Source organism: Cryptomeria japonica, chromosome 6, assembly GCF_030272615.1.
Source record: "Cryptomeria japonica chromosome 6, Sugi_1.0, whole genome shotgun sequence".
NCBI classification, from domain to species: domain Eukaryota; kingdom Viridiplantae; phylum Streptophyta; class Pinopsida; order Cupressales; family Cupressaceae; genus Cryptomeria; species Cryptomeria japonica.
The window spans coordinates 668,658,207-668,679,965 of record NC_081410.1 but is presented as its reverse complement, the minus strand read 5'-3'; positions in this window follow the sequence as shown (position 1 = coordinate 668,679,965).

The following is a 21,759-nucleotide window of genomic DNA, read 5'->3' as shown; positions in this document are numbered from 1 at the left end:
CTTCCTTACGTATATATAGAAAAATACCAAAATTAACTATTAATTAATGTATATATTTATTAATCCGCGATTAATTAAATATAACAAATTAATAATTAATAACGAAATTAACAAATTAAGTACTTAATTAGAAAAATATGCATTAATAATAAAATGGAATTTGAATATTAATTGATGTATATTTACCATTATACAAATAATTAATAACAACTTATTCACATATTATTAATTAATGACCAAAATTTATTCATAATTAATACTTTATTTAAAATTAATAATTATAATAATATTAAATTAATATATTTTTGATAAAAAAATATTTTAAAAAAACAATATAAAGGGGGGTGGGGAGGGTATCCACGTGGGCCCCCTGGTAGCTCACGCTACCCTTGGTAGCACTGCTACCAAATGGTAGCAAGCGGCTACCATTGGTAGCGTTGCTACCAAATGGTAGCAGCCGCTACCCTTGGTAGTGTGCTACCTCCCCATGGTGGCGGTTTATTCCCCGCCACGTGGGTTTTGCTATTTTTTTAATTTTTTTTATTTTTTATTTTTAAATTAATGCTAAAATAACTGTACCCAGAAAAAAATAAAAAACACAGTCAATCAGAGACTAATTTTTTTTATATTTTTTTGATAGCTTTGGGTTTTCTAAATTTTACAATATGAGAATACCCAGATCCAGGAAAGAACAAATTCCTCTAAAACAACACCATATTGGCAAAATGAGATTGATCTACACAAATTTTACATCAAATCTGCCAAACCCCCAAACTAAATTCCAATTTAAAAAGTTGAACAGGAAACCTTCAAAGGAGTTAAATAAAAATTTATCAAGAACAACCAAACCCCCAAAATTCGTTCTATTTATTTATTTATCTTTTTTTTTTACCAAGTTTATAGAGAGCAATCCAAAATTCAATCTGGAGATTGGAAAGGGAGCAAGGAGGATTTAATTTCAGAAATTAATCTACAACTTCTTTCATTTTCCCCAAATAAATGAGATCTTCAACAACACAACCAAATTCCTTCCAAAAGAACAAACAACTCTGATAAACAAGGAAATCAAAGATATAAACCAAAATCTTACCTTATATAGCAATCCTAGAAATATTTAGTAAGGAGCCCAACCTACAGGCTCGAGAAATTCCTTCCTTTGGCAAAACCCCCAAATTTTCCATCCAAAAATATTTTCAAAAAAAATCAACCTCCCATATTTTTCCAAAAACCTAGGTTAAAGGGAGAAGTTTGACCAAAATTTTCTTTTTTTTTGGAATTAAAATATTTTATTTAAAATAATTCTCCAAAAATCATTATTTTAAACTAAATCAATATATTTAACTTGCTTTTCAATTTAAAATTGATTTTCTCAAATAACTGAAATTGACCTTTCTATTTTAAAAAGCCAACAAGATTAAATTAATTTTATTTCAATTAAATTTAATTCTTTCTTTTCCAACAACATAAACATAATAAATTTAACATTAAAATTAACCATTTAATTGAACTTGCTACCAACCTGAATTGAGCAATTCAATTAACGATTAATCACATAAAAGGGAAGCCTATTTAATGTAGACTCCAAAATACTAATGCGAAAACACACATTAAATCAAATTAAATATTAAGGATTAATTACTCGATTTAACCACACACAAAACATGCAACCCAAGAAAGCCGCACAGACAGACGACCCGCATACCCAACCAAAGGGAATATCGACGATGACTAACGACGCTCACTTGAGCACGACTATGGTCAAACGAGGATCTCACGACCACCTAATCCAACTCTAAGGATTAAAGAGGTAAACTTAAACCTGTGAACCCAGGTGGAGACGAACCTCGCACCCATGCGGTACTGTACCTGAAATCTCTTGCAACCAAGAGTCATACATGCATACATATATATACTTAATGAAAGTGTTAGCCCAAGGTTAATAACACGAAAAAGGAGAACTAATAAACTTGCATACAAACAGGCGTGAAAACCACATTAACAACTATGCACTAAAATCAAAACACCTGACTATAATCATTATATTATGATAAACTAACCAAGGTCAAACCAAGATTAAAAATTGATTAGGGCAGGGGTACTACATTCTTCCCCCCTAGGCTCTGACTTACTCTTGGAAGTCGCAAGACTAGATGGAGAACATGTCGCACGCATTAGCCCTGAAACTCATTCAACAAAAATCAAATTGCACATAGGAATCTTTCCATAAATAAATGAAACATTATTGCTAAATCCTCTACGAATGCCATTACCCATTGGCAAGATACATCTAAATCCATACATTTCTTATAACATTCTAGGAATTATCCACAATCATAGCAGAGAAACAAAAAATTTCTTCCTTTCATTACACCAAATTAAAGCATTAAAAAGAGGTAAGCAACAATTACCATACTAATCTATTAAACATGACAAGAAAACATGCCATCATGATCAATTTCTTTTACCAACCCATCTTTTCGCAAAATTTTATTGCATAGAACTAGCTTCAAATATCAATTTCTACAACCAAGTTAACTTCCATGAAATAAGAGCAACATAGATAACTCAATTGATTATACTTGTTAGGCATATGAAAACCTTTCGAAAGACTATGTCCCATAGCATAGTGACAAGTTAACATAATTTACTCCATGATTACACATAATAACCATCCACATAACTAGAATGCACAACTCAAAAGGCCACATGGGAGCATGTCTAATGCTCGATCACATATAACATGCATGATCAACATCTCTATGTCTGATCTCAGAACAATAACATGATCATAAATATCCAATATCTCACTCAAGGCTCAATGGTGCTAGGGCACACCATAGCGGTGTTACCTTTTGTAGTCACATAAATCTGTCCACTTAATTAAATGAATATTTAGTATTTATTTGATTATTTAACCATCAATCAATAATTAATTAAATTAACATTTAATTAATTCATCTTAACCTTCTTCTCCTATTAATTAAATAAATTATTCAATTTATTTGATTTAATTCAGTTAACCAAATTCAGACCATTAAATAAATAAATAAATCATATTTGTTTAATTAAATCTTCTCTCACATTTAAATAAATTAATATTTATTTAAATCCCCCAAAATCCCATCTCTCACATTTAAATAAATTAACATTTACATTTATTTAAATCACATTTATCCTCCACCCACTTGCATTTTCCTACAAATGCAAGTTGCACAACTATTTTAAATAAATAAATTATTTATTTAAAATCCTATTTATCCTCACCCACTTGAAACCTTTAATGGTTTCCCTTAAAGTCTTCAAACTTAATGGCTTCCTTCTAGAGTCTTCTTAAACCTTTAATGGTTTCCCTTAAAGTCTTCAAACTTAATGGCTTCCTTCTAGAGTCTTCTTAAGTCTTTAATGGTTTCCCTTGAAGTCTTCAAACTTAATGGCTTCCTTCTAGAGTCTTCTTAAGCCTTTAACGGTTTCCCTTAAAGTCTTCAAACTTAATGGCTTCATTCTAGAGTCTTCTTAAACCTTTAATGGTTTCCCTCAAAGTCTTCAAGCATTTAATGCTTTATCTTCCTTTTTCTCATGTAAATAAATTAAGATTTATTTAAATCCAAAATTCACATTCACATTTAAATAAATTAATATTTATTTAAATATCTATCCAAATGCAAATTACACCATTTAATTGAAATAAATAATTTTATTTTAATTGAAAATCCCAAAATTCTCCCACTTACATTCTCCTACAAAATCCACTTGCATGCCTAAATCCCTTCTAGATTCTTCTAACTCCTTCTAATTAGCCTAATCTTATCCTAATCATTGTCACGTTCCTAAATAAAAGGAAGTCACTTCTCAAAAACCTCCAAAGTCTTCAATAACCATTAAAGGCTTTATGTCTTCAAATGGTTAACCTCTAAAGTCTTCCAAACCATTAAAGGCTCTTACATAACCATTTATGGTTAACTCACCTTTTACCTTTGGTTAAAGACTTTCCTCTAACTTAACCATCCTTTTGACTCATGGGTATCTTCAAAGCATTTATTTCTTTGACTAAGGTAACCATTTAACCCTTGCACATTCATTTATCCCTTGGATAAAAGGAATATCCATTAACCTAACCCTAACCCAACCCCCTAGGGTAACCATCATGTCCCCTCAAGCATTCAATGCTCCTTATCTCTCCTCTCAAGCCTTAAATGACATTTCTCAATCTTAACCCTTCATTTCCCCATTTGTTCTATAAATAGAACCCTTCTCCTCAAGCAAAGAAGGAAGCATTAGAGTATTGTTGTTATGCTGGTATTAGCATAGAGCTTTTTCATAGCATCACTATCTACACTTGCATAGCATTTGTTTATCACATCCAACCATCTTGAATCTCCATATGGCATCCATGGCTAGTGCTAAAAGCTAAGAGCTACACTCATTTGGGACTTGGAGAGGGGAGAAACAAGGGAGAAGCATCAAAAGGCATCATGGAAGCATCTTAGGGAGGCTCTTCTCCTTTCTTTTGTTTTGTTAAACTTCTTTCATGCTTTTTTGAAATCTCTTTTGATATGTTTGGAATGGTTTTGAGTTCTTTATTTTGGTTTTATGGTTGAAACTAACTTATTAACATTGAACTTTGTTGTTGCCTTGTCCCCATTTCCATGACATCACAAACAACCAATATATGCAGAAATGGCCTGACACTCACTTGGAGATTCAATAGAAACCATCAAAGAAGCAAATGAAGGATAATCGGTTTATATGTTAATAGTGGTTAACTCTGAAACAGTATCAGTGTTCCAACCGGTATTCATTGATTGTGTGATGAGTTATCACCGGTCGTGATGAGTTACACTTAATCGACATTTTGGCGGTAATTTGTGATGAGTTATGTTTTGGTTGTCCAGATACACTGCACCTAGGTAATTGTGATATGATTTCTAAGCCAACATGAAATCTAGTGTCTATATAATGACATTATGATTTATATACAAGAACATGAGATGATATGATGCAAGATAGAAGTTGAAGGCATTGCAGAATATGTTGGTGATGCAGTTTTGAGCAAGCAAAAGAGGATCTATTCAAGCAAGTTGTGCTACTATTAGATTACACCACCTGTTGTTTTCTAAACACTACAATAGTCAAATCCCCTATCCAGGTAAGCTCTAACAAGCTTCATTGTATAAATCCTCTAACTAGGTGATCCATTAGTTTGGATTCAAAAATCCTCTACTGAGTTTACTCCTAATGGGGTACTACCTTTAACAAGGTAGGGCTCATAACAGAGCTCCGAGATCTTTAACAAGATTCGCTCCTGGTAGAGCAATTTTTGTAGACCCTAATGGGTCAGTTATCTATTACTACAGATAGTTAATCTTGTTGGCATATGTGCAAAATATGTTGACATGATGATATTGTGTTGTCATTGATGTCAATATGCTGAAAGAGAACCGGTAATATGCTGAAGAGTGAACTGGTAACATGATGAAGAGTGAACAGGATTATTGAAGTTAAGCAACTAACAAAGTGAACCGGTATGATGTTGTGAACCGGAACCGGTATGTCGGAACGAGAACCGGTATATGGAATGTTTTGTATCAATGGTTCATATGGCATGACTACTGGTTTATAGTCTCAGCTTCAGGGTTTTCGGTTGAAGTGTTTCGAGCTTGTGTGTTTCAACCAATAGCATTGTGTGATGAGTTAGCATTGTAATGGAGATCAGATCATGTTGCGACGTCAGCCTCGTGCACGTGAAGGATCTTGCATGAAGGAGATTGATCCTATCTACCTTGAGAATGTGCAAAGTCTCTGCAAATGGTGGAGAACGCATGATGGGTTATCACCTCCAAGAAGCAGTGAAGAACAAATGATGGAGAATGTCTTGAGATGTGTTCAAGACTATTGTATTCAAATGCAAAGTGTTCAATGGTCAGGATTGAACCGACTAAATTTCTCAACCTAAGTGTTTAAGGTTTAGGGTTTATGCTACTGACCTATCTGTTTCCTATAAGGTCGATGTGGTGTTTTATGCTGAGGTTGTTGGCAAATGTTGTGTGTGTATCTATGTGCAGAGATACATGATTCTTGCTAGACCAGTTGAGAGGATCGATACCTGCATAGTGTGTGTGCAGAAGGAAGGAACTAAAGTGGATCTGCATTGGCATTGAGTGCTATTACCAGATCATTGTAATACCTGTTGATTTCTAATCACTTCAATAGTTGGAAAATCCCTTAACAGGGTAGCTTTAACCAGCTTGCTGTAAATCCTTTAACAGGGTGACTTAAAGCCATTGAGTTCATAAAATCCTCTAACAGGGTTTAACCCTTAACTGAGTATTCTAGCCATCCCTTAATCAAGTGATCACTAATAAGATCGGTTTCTAACAGAACTTGATGTAATAGTCTTTAACAAGACTAGGCTCCTAACAGAGCGGACTTCTAAAGAGTTCAAAACAGCTCGTGGGTATTCATCCCCACCATGGTTTTTCCAAGTTGGGTTTCCACGTGAAAAATATGTGTGTCATATGTGATGTCTTTTTCATGTGATGCTTTGTTGTTTTCTATCAAGCGATGAATCATGTTGATCTAGCAAGTTATTATATTTCTGATGATAGATTATCTGTTTATGCATAAGGACAAAGTGGAACTGAGGGAGTAGGTTGTATGGAAAGCTAAGAAGATTGACTGGTTCATGTCTTTCACAATTGCACTGTGTTTAACCGGTAGTAATTTGGTTTGGACCGGTGTTAGGGATTGCCAGTAGTTTACAATCTGCAATCAAACCGATTCAAAAAAAAAAAATTGTGCCTGTACTGATTCACCTCCCCCTCTTAGTACCGGTTTGGTACTCACTATTCATCATTGAGTTATCAATTGGTATCAGAGCATCCTCCAAGTCCTCTGTGTTGTAAGCTTAACGGCTTGAGGGAAAGATCATATTGTAATGATGAAGAGGGAAGGTCCAAAGTTCAACAGAGACAATTTTAAAATATGGAAAGATAGAATGAAGATATACATCAGAAGCATGGGTGCTTAGCACTGTAACTATGTTGAAAATGCCTATGCTATTCCTACCAGTACTCTCATCGATGATCAAAAGAGAGAGATCCAAGAGAATGGGCAAGTCATGGAAGCCCTAATCAGCAGCTTATTTGACATTGAGTTTATCGATGTCCAGGATAAAGAAAATCCCAAAGAAGTATGGGATACTCTTGAGAATATCTATGGCGGTGATGAACATGGAAAAAAAGCTAAGGAAGAAAGACTTAGAGGGAATTTTGAAGACATGCAGATGGTTGAAGGTGAGACCATTCAACAATATGGAATAAGAATCAAGACTATTGTTGGAGACATCAAGAGTGCAGGAGGGAAAATGGAAGATTCTACTGTTATTAGTAAAGTCCTGAGGTCCTTATTACCGGTCTATGCAATAAGGGTTGCTGCTATTCAGGAGTTGACATCAATAGACAAGACTAAGGTATCCCTAGACTCCATCATTGCAAAATTAACAATCTATGAGCTAAATAGTTTTGATGGCAGTGTTCAGAAGACTAAATCATCTTTTAGAGCATCTGTTGCACCATCCAGAAAAGGAAAAGAAGCAAGCACCAGCGGTGAACCAAGACAGAGTAGAGAAATAGATGATGAGGAGATTCTGATGGAATTTGAAGCTCTTCTTGCTAAGAGACTTCCTAAGGGAGCCGGAAAATACAGAGGTAAGATTCCTTTGAAATGCTTCTCTTGTAACCGGATAAGACACATCGTTATAAATTGTCCAAATGGTGATAGCAAGGACAAACCAGAAAGGTTCAAGAAATTCAAAGGAGGAAACTAGAGAAACTATTTTGTAGCAGTTGATGAAGGTGTCACAGATGAGGAATCAGAAGATGAAGAAAATGAAGATATTGTGTTTGTTGCAGTCAAGGAGGATGTGTCAAACAAGAAAGCTCTTGTCTCCCGCTTTGATAATTCCAATGAGTGTATTATTGACAGTGGTTGCTCTCACCATATGATGGGTGACCAGAGAAAGTTTATATATCTGGAAGAGTATGATGCTGGTGTGGTTCATTTTGGTAATGATACACCATGTATGGTCAAAGGAAGAGGGTCCATCTCTCTAAATGGAAAGAGCAGTGCAGACAATGTGTATTGGGTGGAAGGTCAGACACAGTCTATTGAGTGTTGCCCTGCTGAATGACAATGGACTCACTCTGGAATTCAAAAATAGAGTCTGCAAAATCAAAGGAAAGAATGGTGAACTGATGGCCACCGGTATGTAGACCAAAGGTAACTTATTTCAGCTGAATGCAAATATAAGTACATGTCTTATGGATAAGTTTGATGATAGCTAGATATAGCATAGGAGACTCTGCCATGTAAACTTTGATAACATAGTAAAGGCTAGTAAGATCAAGGCATTTAGAGGAATGTCGATGCTGAGCAAACCGGAAAATCATTTGTGTAGAGAATGTCAACTGGGGAAAATGTCTTCCTCAACCTTAAAAGGTAAATCTTTCGCTACTAACAACTTACTTGATCTTGTGCATACTGATGTGTGTGGTCCTATGAAAACTAGGAGTGTGCAGGGAGATGGGTATTTTATGATTCTTATAGATGATTGCTCAAGAATGATGTGGGTCACATTCTTGAAGGACAAGTCTGGAGCCTTTAGAAAGTTAAAAGTTTTCAGAGCACTAGTAGAAAAGGAAAGTGGTAGAAGAATCAAATGCCTTAGAACTGATCAAGGAGGGGAATTCACTTCCAGTGAATTCAACAAATATTGTGAAGAAAATGGCATCAAGAGGCAATTGTCTGCCCCCCGGACTCCACAACAGAATGGCCTAGTAGAGAGAAACAACCGAATTGTGGTTGAAGCGGCTAGAACTATGTTGATCCAAGGAAAGGTCGCTCACACCTTTTGGAGAGAAGCGGTGACCACTGCAGTCTACACAATGAACCGGGTACTCATCAAGAAAGGAAAGGATAAGACTCCTTATGAGTACTGGACTGGTAAGACACCCATGGTAAGCTACTTTAGAGTATTTGGTAGCAAATGCTATATCAAGAGGAGTGAACATCAGAGCAAGTTCGATGCAAAATGTGATGAAGGAATATTCTTAAGATATTCCACAAAAAGTAAAGCTCTCAAATGTTTCAATAATAGGACTTAGAGAATCGTTGAAAGCATCAATGTTAGGGTTGATGAAAACTCTGAGAAATTGGAGGGAATCGGCAATAAGAAAGGAGGAGATGAACTGGTAGTAACTTTCTAGGAATCGATTGCAAATCATCCCAATACCAATAATTGTGCTCCTACACCGGTAGATGTTGATGCTGATGAAGATGAGGATGATGAAGAAAAAACAAGAGGAAGCTATTAAGAACATACCTAGGTATGTCAAACTCAATCATGATCCAAAGCAGATCATAGGAGACAAAGATGCAGGAATTATTACAAGAAGAAAGGTCAGAGAAAGCTCATGTATGATCTCTGAATTTGAGCCTAAATCATTCAAAGAGGCACATAAAGATGAAGACTGGATCGAGGCAATGGAGGAGGAACTTGACTAGATAGAAAAGAATGGTACATGGTCTTTGGTACTCAGACCGGAGCATAAAAATGTCATTGGAACCAAATGGGTTTTCAGAAATAAGCTAAATGAGGATGGCATAGTGGTAAGGAACAAAGCCAGACTAGTATGTAAAGGATATACCCAAGAAGAAAGAGAAGACTATGGTGAAACCTTTGCTCCAGTAGCAAGATTGGAAGGAGTTCGTATGCTTCTTGCATATGCAACTTTTAAAGGATTCAAGGTATACCAAATGGATGTAAAATCTGCATTTTTAAATGGAATACTTGAAGAGGAGGTGTATATAGAGCAACCAGATGGGTTTGCCCTATCAGAAGATAGTAGGCTACTTAAAGCCTTATATGGACTAAAACAGACACCAAGAGCATGGTTTGAATGCTTGCATTCCCATATTGTGAAGATTGGATTTGAAAGAACAAGTGAAGATAGCAATATCTACTTGAAATCAGAAGGAGATCAAATTCTGATTAGCGAAGTATTTGTTGATGACATAATCTTTGGTGGAGATGACAAGATGAGTCATGACTTTGCAGATGAGATGAAAAAGGAGTTTGAAATGCCACTCATAGGGGAAATTAAGTTCTTCATTGGATTGCAGATTCAACAAATGAAAAATGGAATCTTTATTATTCAGTCCAAGTATGTCAAAGAGGTGTTGAAGACCTTTGGCATGGAAGACAGTAAACCGGTTGGTACATCAATGGTGACCGGTTGTAAACTATCAAAAGAGGATGACTCGGCATTGGTAAATGAGAAGGAATACCAATCAATGATTGGTAAATTGCATTATGTAGTGCATAATAGATCAGACATTGCACATGCAGTGGGTATTACCGCTCGGTTTTAGCAAAGCCCAAGAGAATCCCACTTGGTAGCAGTCAAGCGGATTCTTAGATATCTAAAGAGAACTATTGACTATGGGTTATGGTATCCATACAATAATGATTTCAACCTGAAAGTGTTCATAGATGTTGAATGGGCTAGTAATGTAGATGACCAGAAGAGCACAACCAGTGGTGCATTCTTTCTCGGTGGTAGACTGGTCTCATGGATGAGTAAAAAGTAGAGTTGTATCTCTCAGTCTATAGCAGAAGCAGAGTATGTTGCAGCTTTTATGAACTGCACCTAGACTATTTGGATGAAGCATGTATTGAATGGCTTCAAAGTTCATGTATCTGAACCGGTAAGTATATTATGTGACAATACAAGTGCAATCAACTTTTTTCAAGAATCCAGTTTTACATGCTAGAACCAAGCACTTTGAACTCAAGTATCATTTCTTGAGGGAAAAGGTTCAGAACAAAGAGGTGGTATTGGAACATGTTTCCAGTAAGGAGCAGTTAGCAGACATATTCACCAAGCCTCTATCGAAGGCTACTTTTACCAATCTGAGAGGTGAGTTAGGGGTGTTGCCCCTTCAAGAGGTAATCTAAAGGTTTGTGCTCCACATCAGTCAGATCTTTCTTTGCTATATCTTTTCAGGATTGATGTGTTTAAGGATGCTACTCCTCAGGGGGAGTAGCATAGTGGAACAAGGAAGCTTGTGCTTTCACTTTGGCATTGTTGTCAAAGAGGGAGAAGATGTGAAGTGGAAAAGATATTTGCAGTATTAAGGAGAAGATGTGATGCAGAAAGAGAGATGTCTTTGTATATTGTCATCAATTCCAAAGGGGGAGATTGTTGGCATATGTGCAGAATATGTTGACATGATGATATTGTGTTGTTATTGATGTCAATATGCAGAAAGAGAACCGGTAATATGCTGAAGAGTGAATCGATAACATGATGAAGAGTGAACAGGATTATTGAAGTTAAGCAACTGACAAAGTGAACCGGTATATGTAATGTTTTGTATCAAGGGTTCATATGGCATGACTACCAATTTGTAGTCTTAGCTTTAGGGTTTCAGGTTGAAGTGTTTCGAGCCTATGTGTTTCAACCGATGGCATTGTGTGATGAGTTAGCATTGTAATGGAGATCAGATCATGTTGCCACGTCAACCTCATGCACGTGAAGGATCTTGTATGAAGGAGATTGATCCTATCTACCTCGAGAATGTGCGAAGTCTCTGCAAATGGTGGAGAACGCGTGATGGGTTAACACCTCCAAGAAGCGGCAAAGAACAAATGATGGAGAATGTCTTGAGATCTGTTCAAGACCGTTGTATTCAAATGCAAAGTGTTCAATGGTCAGGATTGAACCGACTAAATTTCTCAACCCAAGTGTTTAAGGTTTAGGGTTTATGCTACTGACCTATCTGTTTCCTATAAGGTTGATGTGGTGTTTCATGCTGAGGTTGTTGGCAAATGTTGTGTGTGTATCTATGTGCAGAGATACGTGATTCTTGCTAGACCAGTTGAGAGGATTGATACCTGCATAGTGTGTGTGCAGAAGGAAGAAACTAAAGTGGATCTGCATTGGCATTGAGTGCTATTACCAGATCATTGTAATACCTGTTGATCTCTAATCACTTCAACAGTTGGAAAATCCCTTAATAGGGTAGCTTTAACCAACTTGCTACAAATCCTTTAACAGGGTGACTCAAAGCCATTGAGTTCATAAAATCCTCTAACAAGGTAACCTCTAACAGCGTTTAACCCTTAACTGGGTATTCTAGCCATCCCTTAACCGAGTGATCCCTAACAGGATCGGTTCCTAACAGAACCTGATGTAACAGTCTTTAACAAGACTAGGCTCCTAACAAAGTGAACTTCTAAAGAGTTCAAAACAACTTGTGGGTATTCATCCCTACCGTGGTTTTTCCAAGTTGGGTTTCCACGTGAAAAATATGTGTGTCATATGTGATGTCTTTTTCATGTGATGCTTTGTTGTTTTCTATCAAGCGATGAATCATGTTGATCTAGCAAGTTATTATATTTCTGATGATAGATTATATGTTTATGCATAAGGACAAAGTGGAAATGAGGGAGTAGGTTGTATGGAAAGCTAAGAAGATTGATTGGTTCATGTCTTTCACAGTTGCACTGTGTTTAACTGGTAGTAATCTGGTTTGGACTGGTGTTAGGGATTGCCAGTAGTTTACAGTCCATAATCAAACCGGTTCAGAAAAAGTTTTTGTGCCTATACTGATTCACCCCCCCTCTCAGTATCGGTTTGGTACTCACTATTCATCATTGAGTTATCAAACTTGTGAGCCCATCTCATTGTGGTTTTTCCCATTTGGGTTTTCCACTTATAAATACTTGTGTTATGGTGTATGCTTTACTTATTGTGGATGCTTCAATATCATTTTGTATTGCATGCATAATGTTTAATAAACTTGTTAAGTATCTCAACTAGTCAGTATTTAAAGTATTATTATTTTTGCTATCACTGATTCACCCCCCTCTCAGTGGTTTATAAGTCTATCAATTGGTATCAGATCCAAACTTCTTTAAGGCTTAATTGCTTGGAAGGAGACCCTAAAGCCACCATGGGGGATATGAGTTACTTGGAGATGGATAGAGTGGTTGATGCTACCAAGGATGAGCTTGAAACCCTATGGGTCAGATTTAAAGATTTACAATTCAAAAGGAGAGAGCTGATTGAACAACTATTAGAGATATCTGATAGTAGTTCTTCAGATGAAGCTAACATTGATGCTTTAGCTGAAGAAGTTGAAAAGCTGAATGGTGAGAAGCTAAATCTGAGAAGAGAGTTAGAAGCCCTAACTATCTGCATGAGTCAAGAGCTGGAAGCCAGAAGGACAACTGAAGATCTTGTCAAAGAAAGAGATCGTGAGATTGCTAAAATCAGACAAGAGAATGCAACTTTGCATGCTAAAAAATAAGAAAAAGAAGCTTTGCAGCTAGATCTTGAAATGGCATCATCCCTAATAGAGACTCTTACAAAACACAATGAAGATCTTACCAGAGAACTCACTAACACTAATGGAAAGCTGGAGAAGTTCAATAAAAGAACTTCTATGTTGGATGAGTAGATCCAATCTCAAAGGATGAAAGTAGATACATTTGGACTAGGCTTTAACACATCTAAGCAAGGAGAGTCTTCTGGAACAAAGAGCAACACTCACAAGGATAAAATTGCTCCTAAGGCTAACAAGCCTACTGGTAAGAGAGTTTTTAAACCTGTTTGCTTTGTCTATTTTAAACTTAGACAGACAACAAATGTGTGTAGAAATAGACCCAATAAGAATACTAGCTACAATGCAAATTATAGGTATGTATCTAAGAGATTCATGAAGGTCATTGTTTTACATGCAACATGTATGGACATAGATCAATTGAATGAAGATATGGAGAAAATAATCCAATACCTCACATGATTCCAAAACCTAATGGTAATATAATGAGAATCTATGACAACTGGGGAAACATGAACTGGCAAAGACCCTATGTCAATCGATTTAGTCCATTTGAGATGGAAAAGGTAACCAAAGTCATTTGCACCATTTGTAACAATTATGGTCATGTGGCTATGAATTGCAGAAGGAGAACTGGAAGAGGTAATGCAGGACCTTGGAGATCATCCGAAGTGGCCTACTATCATTGTCATAAACCAGAACACATGACAAAGTTATGTAGAACCAGAAAGAACAAACTGGTCAATTATTCTGTAGACTAGAAGGGTAAGCAAAAGGTAAATATTGAGGAAACTAGAGAAGAGATCAATCAAATTTCAAAAAAGAAGAGTGATGATATGCCTGCAGAAGAACCCAATCCTTCACTTAGTGTGGAGAATCCTGCACCGATAAATTAAGCATTTTTCATCATGACTAAGGGGAGTATAGTATCAAATCTACTTCTGGAACCCTTGAAAGATTAGTGGTAAGAAATCTTTCATTTTTGAATCATTCTGTGAGAGATCTTGATATGTTTGTCAATCAGTTTTTTGAAATATTGTCAACCGCTTTTGCACCAGTTAATATTGAATGTATCGTCAAGAGGTGTATTAGGGTTGCAACCCTATCGATCAAGCATTAAATGCAGTAGGTAAAAATGATAAAAGAGAATTTTACTATGTTATTTTTACCCTAAATACATTCGAAGAGAATTATTGAGCACTTGCAGAGCGAAGAGAGAATTGCTAGCTTGTCTTAGATGAATTTGTGTCATGAATTGCATAATTGGAGCTGATTCGAAGATCATTGAAGGCTGAACTGGTGTGTATTTGAGTAATCAATTGGTAATTGAGGCAACGTGCGAGAATTAAGGTATTTCTTTGCAAATCCCTTTCGAATCAAGTTTATCTGAATGGCTTCATCTTTTAAGCAAGTAGAAAGATTAATGATCACATCAGAACCTATGGAGGTTGTGGAATCAGAAAAAATAGTATCTTACAATGCTTTATTGCAAGTTCCTGAAGGTGTTATTATAAAAGGAGATTTGTCTGGTTATATTGATTGCAAAATTGAAGATTTGGGATCATTGTCTATCTATTCTCAATTGAAATCCTTGTGTGATAAGAACAATCAAATCAAACACAAGTTTATTAGGGTTTATGAGAAGGGTTTTCATAATGTAGATTATTTTATTGAGGATTTTGAAGAGGAACACATTAGAATCATTCTAAGTAGTGTTCATGGTGAGAATATGTATTTGGAGAGGACACACACTATAACCAAGGAAGCTATCCATGTCGTGACTAGTTTTTATCAATCCTATGAAGTTCTCAAATTGAGGCAGATCTCTAAAGAGACAATAACCACTTTAGCCTCATCTACTTCTGATGGGCATGCATTTTCTGTTAATAACATTAAGGACCCATCGGTTAAACTGGCTACTATGGTTATAGGCTACCAAATATTTTATTCCAGTAGAATGAATAGTGTGCCATTTGCAGCAGTACATACAACCTATAGAATGATTGCTGAAAATACAGATTATGAGCTTTGTGAGGCCATAAGAAGTCAGTTGATGTTGAACCTACAGTTAATCAAGAAGGACAACAGTCTGAAGTTCAAATTTGGTCAGTTATCGATTGGATTATTCTTTTACTTTCAGAATTTCCTATCAGGAATCGGTGATATTGAATGGTCAAAAGACCTACCGGTAACTGCCCAGATCAAGAACAATATCAAGGCTCTTAAGAACACTTTTTCTATCGCAATGAATAGGTACCTCAACAAATTTCAGAAGAAAATGAGTATGAGGGTTAGGCTACCTGAAGATGTGGTGAGAAACTTTGCTAAGGACATCATTTTCACAGTCACCAATGATTTCTGTCTGATGGAAGATTGAACCCAAAGAGGATGAAATGGAAGACATGAGCTATGAAGTCAATTATGACTTATTGATTGGTTATGCTAATAACCTGTTGGCGTCTCCAGTGGACAAGAAGAAGAAAAGACTGAATACTGTTAATGATCAAACTACAGAAGCTGAAACCAGTAGTGCTCCACCTAGCAGTGGTAAAGGGATGAAGAAGAAGGCTAAGCAAGCGCCTCTGGTGTTAGCAAGTATGAGAGTGACACGAAGTGTCCAAGTTAAAAAGGAACCAACACCTAAGGTATACATTAAGAAGCAACCTGCAACAAAGAAGAGAGATCGACAATTGATTCTTCTAGCAGAATCTAATGACACTAACACTGATGAAGACCCCAAGAAAGTGAAGGCAACTGGTAAGAAGGCCAAACCAGTTGAAGCTTCCTCTCAGACTATTCCCATTAAAGCTTTATCTTACAAACCTATGTCTGATTTTGAGAGAATGGTGAAGACATTAGGAAGGAATAGGTTTGATAATGTTAAAGAATGTTTTGATTCATTTGATGAAGATCATAAGGAACACGTTGTTCAACAAGTAATCAACCATTTGTGTAATTATAATCGATTACCACATGATCTTAAGAATAAAATTTCTGATTCTTTATATTCTATTCTTTTGAATAAGTGGGAAGAAGCTGTGAAAAAAGAAAAAGAAATTATTGATGATGTATTTATTCAATATTTTCCCGATTTATCCAAAGATGAGTTAAATGCATTGTTTGATATTTATAAAACTCAATTTCCTTTTAATTCAAGAAGATTAAGATTAATAGGTGGAAAGATGCAATCTGTTGAAGTGGAAACTCACCAGATAGCAAGGAATATTCAAACAATATATAAGCAGTCCCAATGGGCTAATGTGCAAGATATTATGGAAAGACTGGAACTGGATGAGGAAGAAATATTAGAAGTTGATATTGTCTATCCTACCAAGAAGAAGGATGACACTACTTCCCAACTGGTAATTTTTGTCGATGATGTATAGGATACCATTGATTTATTTGGAAATATCATTGAACCAGATAAGCAACCACCGACTATATCATTGGTTAAAGTAGTGGAAGTATTGGCTACACATCCAAGTATGGATGTTACACCCCCACCGGTAAAAGATCAGCAAAAGGCAACTCAGCTTCCATCGGTTTCACAAGCTACCCAAGAGAAAACCGTTGAGAAATTTTTTCATATGTCCTTTGAACAGGAAAAGGAGAAAGAGCAAGAGAAAAATGAGAAGGAGAAATCTGCTAAAGTTGAAAAGGCATTAGTTAAACATCAGAATGATGATAATGATGATGATTCATTAGGCATTAAAGGGCCTATCAATGTTGATAATATGAGTGCATGAAAATTAATGGAGATTGCAATTGTAATATAATCCAGTACTCAAAAGAAGAGGCTTAAGGAACAAAGGAAGGAAACAAAAACCATTCAAACTGCAGTAGACATTCTATCAAGCCTTCTACCCAAAAGTGCTATAGGGAACTTGTCAACTCCCATTGGCAAGCTTGGCCAGTTGGTTGCTGATGCCTCTAACCAACTCAAGTCCCTTGAAGAAGCAACACAAACCTTGCAGAGAAAAACTATAGGAAGAAAAGAGGAGAATAGATAATGAAAGATATTGATATAGGGAGAATTGCCTTATCCCTGAGCAAAGATATGTCAAGGAAAGCTATTGAGACATGAGGAATAATTCTTGCATTCACATCCAATGTTTCATTCTTCTATATCGATCTAACTCAAAGGTGAACCGAGACTGATCAATAACAAGAAAAGATATGTAATGCCTACATACCTTTATAGGATTCTACCTTAATTTTTGGAAAAATGGTTGATGATTTTCAAAATCAGTTAGATTTGTATAATTTTGAATAGGCAAAGAGACTCCGATCCCTGAAGGAGTTGAAGAATTTATTGAGACCAAAAGTGGATATCTTGAAAGAGCTTACAAGAATGCAGAAGCAATTTTAGCTACTCCTAAAATGAGTACAATTGATGCAATGGAAGAATTCTGTGCACAGGTCATGACTATGATCGAGATCACTAAAACATTACTAGAGACATGGGAAAATGACTTTTCTCAATTGAAGCATACTTTTAGTGACATTTTTTTGAGAATTGCAATGAGTACTCCTTGATACAAACTTTCAAGTTTTTGTATATGTAAACTCTTGATGCAAATTTTGCTAAGCACACTTAGCTGTATAGTTTGAAAATTTTCTAAGTGTTGACATCAATGCCAAAGGGGGAGATTGTTGGCTTGATGATGATTGTAATGGATGACTTAATTTGTTGTCATTGATGGAACATGTATTCACACACATGTTCATATTTGTTTAGACAAATTGGTATTACTTTCAAAGTTACCTATATTGGAACTAGTATTGTTAAAGATGTCTAACCGGTATATGCAGAAATGGCCTAACACTCACTTGGAGATTCAATTGAAACCATCAAAGAAGAAAATGAAGGACAATCAGTTTATATGTTAATAGTGGTTAACTATAAACTAGTATCAGTGTTCCAACCGATATTCATTGATTGTGTGATGAGTTATCACCGGTCGTGATGAGTTACCCTTAACCGACATTTTGACGGTAATTTGTGATGAGTTATGTTTTGGTTGTCCAGATACACTGTACCTAGGTAATTGCGATATGATTTTGTAAGACGACATGAAATCTAGTGTCTATATAATGACATTATGATTTATATACAAGAACATGAGATGATATGATGCAAGATAGAAGCTAGAATATGTTGGTGATGAAATTGGTGATGTAGTTTTGAGCGAGCAGAAGAGGATCTATTCAAGCAAGTTGTGCTACTATTAGATCACACCACATGTTATTTTCTAATCACTACAATAGTCAAATCCCCTAATTGGGTAAGCTCTAACAAGCTTCATTTTATAAATCCTCTAACCAAGTGATCCATTAGTTTGGATTCAAAAATCCTCTACTGAGGTTACTCCTAACAGGGTACTACCTTTAACAAGGTATAGCTCCTAACCAAGCTCCTGGATCTTTAACAGGATTCACTCCTACCAGAGAAATTTTTGTAGACTCTAACTAGTCAGTTATCTATTACTGCAAATAGTTAACTTGTGAGTCCCATCTCACCATGGTTTTTCCCATTCGAGTTTTCCACGTATAAACACTTGTGTTATGGTGTATGCTTTACTTATTGTGGATGGTTAAATATCATTTTGGATTGCAGGCATAGTGTTTAATAAACTTGTTAATTATCTTAACAGGTCAATATTTAAAGTATTATTATTTTTTCTATCACCGATTCACCCCCCCCCCTTCTCAGTGGTTTATAAGTCTATCAGTGTAGTGTTAGTTTTTGTTACAATGTCTAAACCGGTTAGTTCAGTGACTGATTTAAGAGTTGGGATTAAGTTTGGTGAAAGTTTAGTTTGTTTTCTATCTACTGAATAACCCTCCCTCTCAGTAGTTGACTGAATGCTTATTGCTTCATCATATTATCAATTGGTATCAAAGAATTTCAGGTCTTCTTGTGTTTAAGCCTAATAGCTTGAGGTAAAGATATAGAAGAACATGATGAAGAAAGAAGGTTCGAAATTCAATGAGGAAAAATATAGAATCTGGAGTGACAGGATGAAGATCTATATCAAGAGCTTAGGAAGTAAATATTGAGAACATGTTGTTACTAAATATAACTTGCCTAGTGGGATTTTGTCAGATGATCAAAAGAAGGAGCAACAGGAGAATAATAGAGTATTTCAGGTTATTATCAGTTCCTTATCTGATTCAGAATATGTTGATATCCATGGATTGGAGACTGCATTCGAAGTGTGGAAGAAACTGGAGGATATCTATATCGGTGATGAGCATGTTAAGATTGCCAAAGAAGAGAGTCTGAGAGGTAAATTTGATGATATGTGGATGGCTGAAGGAGAGAACATTCAATAGTATGGTCAAAGGATCAAGGAGATATTCGGTGAGATTAAAAGTGCTGGTGGTACAATGGAGGATACCACAGTGGTTAGCAAGGTGTTGAGAACCCTTCTACAGGTCTACGCTATCCGAGTTGCAACCATTCAGGAACTCAAGTCTATTGATAAATCAAAAGTAACTCTTGAATCCACCATTGGTAAATTAACTGCATTTGAATTAAATGAGTTTGATGGAAGTGTTTAGATATCAGAGTCTGCATTTAGAGCATCATTTTCAAATCCACTGATAAGGAAAAGTAGAGAAGCCATTTACAGTCATGAGTCTAGATCCATCAAAGAGGTTGATGATGAAGATAGTCTGATTGAGCTTGGAGCATTGTTGGCCAAGCAGTTACCCAGAGGTATAGGTAAGTTCAAAGGTAAATTACCTTTGAAGTGTTTTGCATGTAACCGAATTGGACATGTTGTTGCTAACTGTCCAAATGGAGATAATGAGCAGAAACGTGAGAAGTTCAAGAAGTATAAAGGCAAAGGTAAAATAGATTGTCTCATTGTAGTAGATGGAGGAATTACAGATGATGAATCTGAAGAAGATGCAAATGAGGAAATTGTCTTTGTTGCCATTAAATAAGAGACATCAAATCATAAGGCATTAGTCTCTCGCATGGATAGATCTGATGATTAGATTATAGACAGTGGTTGTTCACACCACATGACCGGTGACCAGAGTAAGTTTCTTACTTTGAGAGAGTTTGATGGAGGTGTTGTGAGATTTGGGAATGACTCACCCTACATGGTAAAAGGACAGGGATCCATCTCTTTGAATGGTAAAAGTAGTGTAGATGATGTCTACTGGGTTGAAGGACTAAACCACAATATTTTGAGCGTTGCTCAACTCAATGACAGAGGTTATCCACTGGAATTCAAGAATGGGATGTGCAAAATTTATGGAAATAAAGGTGAAATGATTGCAACCGACAAAAAGACAAAAGATATCTTGTTTCATTTAAGTTCTAAAGTCAACAATTGTTCAATTGCAAAAGTAGAAGATAGTTGGCTTTGGCATCGAAGATTCTGACATATAAATTTTGATAACATTGTAAAAGTCAGTAAGTCCAAATCTGTAAGAGGTTTGCCTCAGTTGGAAAAACCGGTGAATGCTCTGTGTAAGGAATGTCAGTTAGGGAAGATGACATCCTCAACTTTCAAGAGCAAATATTTCTCAATAGAACATTTGCTAGATTTGGTTCATACCGACCTTTGTGGACCAATAAGAACTAGGAGTATTCAAGGTGATCGACATTTCATGATTTTTATTGATGATTGCTCAAGAATGATGTGGGTCACATTCTTGAAGGTCAAAATATAAGCCTTTACAAAGTTTAAGGCATCTAGAGCCTTAGTTGAAAAACAAAGTGGTAAGAAGATAAAGTGCTTAAGGACCGATCAAGGTGGTGAATTTACTTCAGAGGAATTCACTAGATACTGTGAAGAAAATGGAATTAAAAGGAAACTTTCTACACCGAGGACATCACAACAGAATGGTATTGCAGAAAGGAACAATCGGTCAATTGTTGAAGCCACTAGGACTATGCTAATAGAAGGAGGTGTAGCTAAGACATTCTAGAGAGAAGCTGTCAGCACAACTGTCTACACAATGAACCAGATACTAGTTAAAAGAGGTAAGGATACAAATCCTTATGAATACTGGTATGGTAGATCACCTAATGTCAGTTAATTTAAGATTTTTTGTAGTGGATGTTTTATCAAAAGAAGTGACTATGTTGGTAAGTTTGATGGTAAGAGTGATGAAGGCATATTTCTTGGTTACTCCACCAAGAGAAAAACCTACAAATGTTACAACCAGACAAATAAGATCATTGAAAGTGCTAATGTCTGAGTGGATGAGTTTCCTAAAGGGTCAGGAGAAATCAGTAGGGAGAAGGAGGAATATGAACCTTACATTTTGATTTTGGAACTAGATCTGGTGAAGCTAGAAGTTGGTGAAATGAATACTGCAACACGAGTTCAACTA